We start from the raw sequence: 8,921 nt of genomic DNA, 5'->3' as shown, positions 1-8,921 counted from the left end.
TCAAGGTCAGTCTGGGCAACTTGGTAAGACCCTGTGTCAAAAGAACAGTAACAAAAAACAAAAGGATTGCCAAGAGTGGTACTCGAATGCCAGCCTGAAACAAAGCCCTGAGTTCAATCCTGAGCTCTACTACAGAAAGAGGCATTGCGGAACATTCCTTTATACTGTCTGAAGATGTGTCACTGCGATTGACTTAATAAAGACTAAAGAGTTGAACAGCAAATAGCTAGGCAGGAAGAGGTTAGGTGGGACTTATGTGGACAGAGAGGACTTGGAGAGGGGGAAAGGCAGAGTAGCCACAGGATGGAGAGGAAGCAGGATGGGCAGTACAGAGTAAAGGTAACCGAGCCACGTAAAAGAATGTATTATATAAGAGCTAGTAGAAACCAGCCTAAGCTAAGGCCGAACTTTCATAAGTCTCTCTTTGGGCCACCAGGTCAAAAAAAAATGACAAATCTGTGTAAGGAGAGGGGCTAAAGGCGGGCCAGAATACATCATCATTGTGAAGTGGCTAACTATTTCTCTTCTGACATAATAATTGGTATTGGTTGATTATTGTCCTCACCCTTATTTACTTTTCTCTCTTTTAAGCACATTTTCTATTTTCATTACTACTCTTAAAATCTTAAGATGAGCTGGTGGTGATGGCCTATGCCTTTGATCCCAGCACTAGGGGGGCAGAGGCAGGCGGATCTGAGTTTGAGACCAGACTGATCTACAAAAGCTAGTTCCAGGACAGTCTCCAAAACCAGAGAAAAACCGTTTCAAAGATGAAGGTTGAAGGTTGTGGTAGCATTTATTGTGAAAACCAAAGCTACAATCTCTTCTTGAAGCCATTAAAACTAAAGTGAGTGAATATTTACTATTCAAATCAATGGTCAGTTCAATTTTATCTATTAAAGAATAGTTTGGATTATTTCACCTTGTCCATTATTACGTTTTTATACCCTGACAGATACAAGAATGGAAAATTAGAAGCAATTTTGTTTGTAAAGATAGGCAAAAGGCAAACCTAAGCCATAAGTCGGCAAAAACAAAAGAACTGAATGTTTCATATAATAATGCTTTACTTAGGAATCAGTGGTGGACTCAACAATTGAGACAACTCAATGTAGCTGGCCCAGGAGCAGAATAAAAGGGACATACAATTATCTCAATGATTATAGAAAAAAAATCTATTGAACTCAATATTTAGTATAAACTCCTATCTAATTAATAGAGAATGTCTTACATTTGACCAGACATCAGTTTAAAAAGTCATTAAATACTATGCTTAGCCAGGTGTTGTGTGATAGACCTTTAATCGGTGTTTGGGAGCTGAGGCAGAAGCACTAAGTTTCTGTGGCCAGCCTGGGCTATTTATGGATACCATATGTTGAACACCACTAAAACAAAACCATAGCAGAAACAGGACAATTAGTTCAGGGTCATTCTCAATTAGAGTTCCAGGGCAGCCTGGCCTAGATCCTGTTTCAAAACAAAATCCCAACAAATCAACAGACATTTGCTGGGCCTTGGTGGTGCATGCCTTTAATTCCATCACTCAGGAGGCAGAAACGGGCAGATCTGAGTTGGAGGCCAGTCTGCTCTACAGAGTGAATTACAACACAGCCAGGGTTATACAGAGAAACCCTGTCTGGAAAAACCAAAACAAAACAAAGGACCATGCTTAACAGAGAAATGGAAATTTTCCCATAAGTTCTATCAAGAGTCCTCACTAGCACAAGTGGGAGGTTATCCTGCGAGATCATAGAAAATGGAGACTCAGAGAGGAAACTCGTATTTGAAGGAATCTACTCATTTGCTGTGGCAGGGGTGCTAGACCTCTCAAGGGCTTGGGCGACGAAGAGTCATTGGGACTACACAGCTGCAGGGATTGGAATATGGACAAAGGGCAGTAGGAAAGTAATACTTAGAGAAGGTGGTGATGGGAAAGCCATGGTTTGTGACATTATAAAAGGAGACAGTGCCAGCCTCATAGTCTAAGAAAACCCCGATGTGGCAGGTGGCACTGTAATGGAGAGGAGCAAGGAGGTGAAAGAGTCCTCATAGGCTCTGTACTCATGCTTATGCTGCAACCCAATCACCCAGTATCTGCTCTGGGCCTGATATCTGGAGTATGCATTCTGCTTGCCCAGATACTGGCTGAAAGAACATGGGTTCCACCGGGTTACTGCATACACCCAGGATCCACGCTGTCTTCTTGGTCACATCCACCTCCCAGTATTTTCCTGAGAAGTGCTGAGAGCCCAGAACACTAGTCATAATGTTCCTCCAGACAGGAAGGCTTGGACAGCTTGGCACCCACAAACCTCACCTGTCTCCGTGTTTTAGACGGTACAAGATTTAAATTAGCCGTCTGTGGATTCAGACTCAGTCCACCCAGTTGCTTTGGACGGTTGTCAATTCTTGAAAGACTCACAGCATCTCTTTGAGATGCGGGGCTCGAAGCAAACTCTTCAGCTTGGTGGGGAGAGCTCGAGGCTTCCTCAAGGTCCAAAACTCCTTTTTGTGACATCACTCGCATCCTGCAGCAGCTCCACTGTGGAACCCTGGCACCAGTGCTCCAGATCTGAGATGAGATCTTTCAGTGACTGGCTCTGATGGATCAGGTCCCCCTCTGCCTTCTCTGATGCTCAGCCCCTTCTTCTCTTCTACTTCCAGTTTCCTCGGTTCCCTCTGCTCCTCCCAGTCCAGGCTGCTCTGCAGCTGCTTAAACTCGATCTGGATGCGGTGTCTCTCAGGCTCCACCTGATTTCTTCCAGGATTCCCTCTTCTCTTGGATAACAGCTTTTAGCCTCTCGGCTTCCTGCTGCTCCTTCCTCCGCTTCTTCAGAGACTCCTGGAACATCTCCTGGTAGTCCTGGGTCACCTCCATGAGGAATACCATGGTCATCCCACATTCCTCAAGAAGCATTATTTCTAGGGATGCCTTGGCTACAGTTTTTTCTCTGAGATCCTATTCTACCACAACTAAAACATTGAGTATTTGGATGTCTTTTCATACCTTTTGAAGATCACTTCCCTTACCCAACCTCAGTGTTAGTCAAAGCACTCAACATTGGGTGTTTGCAGGATCCATTCTTCCATTGGTGCCGATTTGATTTTCAAGGACTCATGCACCTTTTCCCACTTAAATTAGCATTTTCAAAAGCTAGAGATTGAACCAGTACTTGTCAAGCTTTTAGATCTGATACCCTACTCCTATTTTTGTACAGCTTTCGTCAATTTTTGCAAAAAAGTCACTGAGATTCCTTTGGGGCCTTGTCTAAACTTAATAGAATTATTTTCCCTAGTTCTTGAATCTGGCCACTGTGTGAATTTTGAACAGAGGGAAATGTGCATAAAGAAGCAATGTTGTGGGTAGGCACTGCCTGAGGGTTGTGGGTGGCTAACTGTTTTGAACCCAAGCACCTCAGGAGTTTGAGGCCTGTGGAGTTGGGAAGCACCTGGAGGCTGTTGTAGAGAGGCTGCAACAACAGGAAAATCCCAGACTTACTCAGAAGCTGCTCTGGGGCAGCAAAGCCAAGGGCAAGTAGCTATATTGTGTCTTTTGTGCCTGAGTTGGATGCTAGATGTGTTTATCAACTTACCAATGAAAAATCTGGAGTGAGATAACTGGAGTAAGGACCTGTGTGTGATCAGGTCACGGTGGCTTCTCTGCCACTTCTATCTCTTCCATTCCTGCATCCAAAAGGGCTGAGATCTTGTTGGCCCTGCCTTATTACTTCCTGTCTTTGTGTCAGTTCTCCAACACTTCTATTGGTCAGCTAGTGGGTAGCTCTGCCCTGACTCAGAGCAAACTGTTGTGATGTTCTGACTGCATTCTGACAAGAGATGTTCACTTGTGCATGTTGGAGGCAGGGGGAAACATGCCCAGCATAAATACTATGGTGTCCAAGCCGTGTTTCAGTCAGACTCCAGAGAGATCAGTGACTTTTTAATGAGACAGGATTTCTGTGTAGCTCTAGTTCGTCCTGTACCTTGCTCTGTAGACTGGGTTGGCCTCCAATTCAGGTATCTGCCTGGCTCTGTCTCCAAAGAGCTGGGGTTAAAGGTGTGTGCCATCATGCCCAGCCTTTCTACTTTTAAATATAAACAACTTATTCATGGAGAGATGATGGCTGGGTATTTTGAAGCCAATAAATGTGGATGGAAAGGAGTCAGAGCAAGTTTGAGCAGATACTTATTAGGAAAGGATTCACATTAGTCTTACACAACCAAGTATGTCGGGGAACAGAGCTGCATGCATGTGGCCCTCATATTTAGTTTTGCCACAATGACCATGCCCAAGTGTGCATGGTGTGAGTTACTTATACTAACCTCCAAGTGGGTGTGGTCAGCACTTTCCCCTAGAATTCCCCTTTTAGTCTAAAAGAGGATTAAACTTAGCAGTATAAATTAACAATCATAAGGGTGAATAACAAGTTATAATAATCTACCAATGTCATATTTAAGGTATAGTTGGAAATAGATCCAGTTTAGTCATCTGAAACATATCCAAGCTTGAACCTCCTAAACCCAGCATGAATCGCTAGGAACCTAGCCCTAACTAGCTGTCAACAGTGGGAAACGAGGGGGGCAGTATTTTCCTGAAGAACTGTGACGATGACAACCTCGTGGGGTCCTGTGGGAAGAAATGTTAGTTGATGAATGTCCTGAATGGGTTATATCCATACATGTCTGGTGGGAGATGCTTGAAGGTCCGGGTTGAAGTCCTAATCTTGAGTGAAGTTCTTGTGTTGATTGAAGTCAGTACATGAAGTTCTGCCCAGAGTGTCAGTTGAAACGAAGTAAGTTGGATCCAGTGTGGACTCAAGGAGGAATGGCCCATTTTCCTTCTGGAGCATCCAGGGATTGCTGTAAGGCAGGCCTTCATTGGCTGTGTGGGACTCAAACATAAATGTTAGCAGAGAAATGTTTGCTTGTATATGTATGCATACCGGGAAAGGCAACTGTGGGAAAATAACAATTATGAGACGGTTTACACCTTGAGAGAAAGCCAAGAAAAAAATGACAGTCCCTAATCTTTCTCCTATTCTGTATTACATCAATTGGCTTCCTGGTACAATACAGAAACTCTGAAGTTTATTTTTAAAACGTGCTTGGATTTAGAGGAAAGCCAAATCCACCTCTAAATAGGAAATAGAGAAATAGAATTCTGAGAGAGCTGTAAAGTTAACCATATGTCACATTCTTTTGTCTGATGGTTATAGCTACCTTCTCTTAAGTATCTACCCATGCAGTGTCCTTTGACTTCTGGAGATGAGTTTTCTCTGGATGGTAATATGACCAGAATACAATCTAGATTAGGGTCTACACGATCTATATGTGCATCCAGTATTCTGCTTTTCACCCATTGCAATACTTTTTCTGCTTCAGTGGGTAATATTCATAAACTGTTTAAGTCATGTCCTTCCACATCCATTTTTGTCTGAGAAATTTTCCCTAATTTCTGAAGAGAATTAAGGCTTTGATAACTCTAATTTGTAGTGTTTCAGTCTGTTCTTTGTAAGTTTATATTGTAGCCTAAATAACAGAATCTCCTCTGTATCTTTTCTGGGGCAATCAGTAACCAACAATTAGGCAGAACTTCACCATTACATAGTTCCAATGTTTCTTTATTAGAATGTCATCCATGTGTAATGATAAAGAAGGGATTGTGGAAATTTGTTACTAGTGATTTCCAAAGGTTTCTGTATGAAGTGCTGGCACATAGTAGGACTATTTAGCATTCCTTGTGACAAAACCTTCCACTGGAATCTCTTAACTGGCTGTGAATTGAGAGTTGGTACAGTAAACACAAATTTTCCCTACGCTTTTCTTGCTATTGTGAAAAAACAATCTTTCAGATCAATGACTATGATCGGCCATCCCTTAGGTATCAAGAAAGGCAAAGGCATTCCAGGCTGCAGAGAGCCCATTGGCTGAATTACCTCATTGGTTGCTCTCAGGTCTGTCAGCATTCTCTACTTACCTACCTTTTTGATAACAAATAAGGAAAATATCAAGGGCTGGTAGATACTTCTATAGGCCCAGCCTCTAGGTGTTCTGTGTTAACTTTTCTAAAGCTTCTAGTCTCTGAGATGTCATAGGCCATTACCCTACCCAAACATGCTCATCTGTGAGCCATTTTAATGGTAGACCCTCAGAGGAGCCTAAGGCCCTATCATTTGTACTTAGCTTCTATGTAGCCTGGATGGTTGGTAACTGATTTCCATAGTGACTTACCAATTTTCTACGATCTAAAGATTGTACATAATATTTTCCTCCGGTACCAGGGGTACCAGGTACAAATTAATCTGAGTATTCCATTGCTGTAAGAGATCATGACCCCAGAGATTTATTGCTATGTCTGACATAGGGTTTTAGCCTTCCTTTCTGTTCTTCCAGTCCAATGCAGACCATTCAATCAACACTGTCGAACTCTAGTTACATTTTCAATTCCTAAATTGTACATTCACATCTCTAAGAGGCCATCTCTGAGGCCAGGACTTTTGGGTAATAGTTACATCTGCACCAGTGTCAACTAAACCAGTAATAACTTTAATTCTTTCAACTGAGTCCTCCAGGTAATCCCACCATCCTTGATTTGAGAGGACCATGAATTCTGTAGAGTATCTTCCAAAGGTCTCTCTGTCAAACTGTCCTTGGGTTTCATGATTGACTTCAGTGTCAGCCTGGCACAAATTGGAATTACTGGAGTAGGAAGCTGCATGAATTTTCCTGACTGCCTTAATGTGATAAGGCCTGCCACAAACCCCAAGTGTTGGCTGCACCTTCTGGTGGCAGCCCAGACAAAATGGGCATGGGAGAAGGAAGATCGATCACCTTGCTTTTGATCACTTGGACTTGACTTCCCTGTGACTACTGAGTTGATTTGTCCTGTTGGCATTTTTGCTGGTAGCAGATTTGGCTTTTAGGAGCTGACACTGTGGAACAGGGGGCACATTGGGTTATCCAGGAACTTCTAGGCTTCTAGCACAACACAGACTACTGAGGCACACCCTGCACACCTACTACAGCAAATTCTAAGCTTCTCTGGTATGGTTTGATTACCATTATTTTAAGTGTTATTCTTTTTTGCTGTAGAGAACCTGACAAATTTTAGCCAGGGTAGAATGTTGTGACAGATCTGACCATGTTTTTGAGAGGACTTTGGTAATACTGGAACTTTGGAGTGGAAAAGAGTTATGTGCTCAGAGCTTAGCGGGGGCTGTTCATTGGGAGCTAGGAGGTACTGCTGAGAGCAGTGTGGAAATGGAGGACTGTGTACCAGGCTTTTTCTTTTGGGAGTACCAACCAGCTTCTAAATCATGACTTGTCTTTATAATTTCCCAGCCTTTATTTAGCTCTTATTTTAATATTTTTATATTAATCATTTTTAATCTGCATCTTAAAGGAGAAAACAATCAAACATCATTCAAATTTACATCTTAAAGGGGAAACAAGGAAAAACATGAGTTTTAATTTTCATCTTAAAAGAACAAGTGAAACAGATGAGGTAACAGGGCCTGGTGAGCTACCTGAATAAACACAAGGGAACATAGGCAGGCAGGGCTCAGGAAGCCATCTGACCAACAGGAGGCAGAAGCCTAGGTGAGTGTTCCTGCACCCAGGGGTGCTTCAGAGCCTGTGTAAGGATCTGGCACTCTGAGCAATGGTACCTAAGAAGCTTGGTGATCAAGTCCTGGGCCCCCTAGGGTACTGGTTACAGAAACCTCAAATCCATCGAATGAGGCCAGTGAAGAAGAATCTATCTTTAGTTCATTTCTCCTTGCTCTGTCAGTCTCTTCAGGGCACCCTTCAGATTATCACTACCTATCAATGAAGAACTCCGTGTGTGTCTGCCTTTGTATATCTCGATGTAGGTGCTGGTCTCAAAGGCTGGATATCCCACCAGTAGCTCATAGAGCATCCCAATACACCAGACCCATCTTATCATATATTCTCCCATTAGTCATTTCTTGGGCCAAGTAGTCCAAAGTCCCACACATTTTCTATCTTCTGAGAAGGGGAACATGCACAGACCAATGAGTCTGCAATCTTCACTTCACCCCTGAGCCCCAGCAGGAGATTCTCTGGCGTGATGTCCCTGTAAATCACCTTATGCTCATGACAGTAGGTCAGGGTGTTTGTCAACCTCTCCATTATTGTAGGTGAACCTTGATCTCCACTTCCCTTTGAAGCTGGTACCCCAATCCCTCCTCCTGTCTGGGACTTGAATAGTACCTTCAGGGTCACAATAAAATGGTTTTCCTTGAGCCAAACCAGACAGGGATCTGGGAAGAAAGTTGGAGTCAGAAGAGACTGGTCCAGTCAGAAGAAAAACTGGCCAGTGGCCAAGGAAGCAGCAATACAGATAATTGGGTAACCAGCCAGGAGCCAATGTGGCCAAACATAGATAATATGGGTTCATCTATATGTAAGAGCTAGTTAGTAACAAGACTGAGATATTGGCTGAACACTTGTAATAAGGTTCTGAGCAATTGAATAGCTGTAGAACAGGAAAACACTAGCACCAGACATTCTCTGTGACCTAACAAGGTCCCATTCCATATTTCGTATGGTGCACTGCTTGGCTGCAGCTCTTAAAGGGGTTTCTGAGATGGCTAGCTTTGGTTTCTAGAAAAGTACACTCAGCATAGATTGCCAACTAACAGCAAGGTGGGTGGTATGTCTTACATGTCTTTTGAAGGGACTTCGAAGGCTTTATCTCATGGGAAACCTACGCTCTGTTTCTGTCTTGAAAGATAGCTATAAAACAATACTTTGTTGGTTTGGGTTGGCTGAAATCCTCACTGACAGGGTTGCTTGCAAACTTGGCTCAGCACATGAGTGGTGAGCCAAATGCCATGTGGAGTCAGAACTAGATAAGTTTATTAAGTACTCAAAGGAGCCAGGTTTACACCAGGTGCCTG

General features: G+C 43.1%; 2 pseudogenes; both read right to left on the bottom strand.

Annotated features, from left to right (window-relative positions):
* Positions 1-1,827: 1,827 nt before the first annotated feature.
* LOC100759791 lies at positions 1,828-2,890 on the bottom strand (annotated as a pseudogene).
* Positions 2,891-7,561: 4,671 nt separating this feature from the next.
* Positions 7,562-8,921, bottom strand: part of LOC113831891 — a 72,423-nt pseudogene continuing 71,063 nt past the window's right edge.

This window comes from Cricetulus griseus (genome assembly GCF_003668045.3).
Source record: "Cricetulus griseus strain 17A/GY chromosome 1 unlocalized genomic scaffold, alternate assembly CriGri-PICRH-1.0 chr1_0, whole genome shotgun sequence".
Taxonomy (NCBI): domain Eukaryota; kingdom Metazoa; phylum Chordata; class Mammalia; order Rodentia; family Cricetidae; genus Cricetulus; species Cricetulus griseus.
This window is presented reverse-complemented; position numbering and strand designations above follow the sequence as displayed.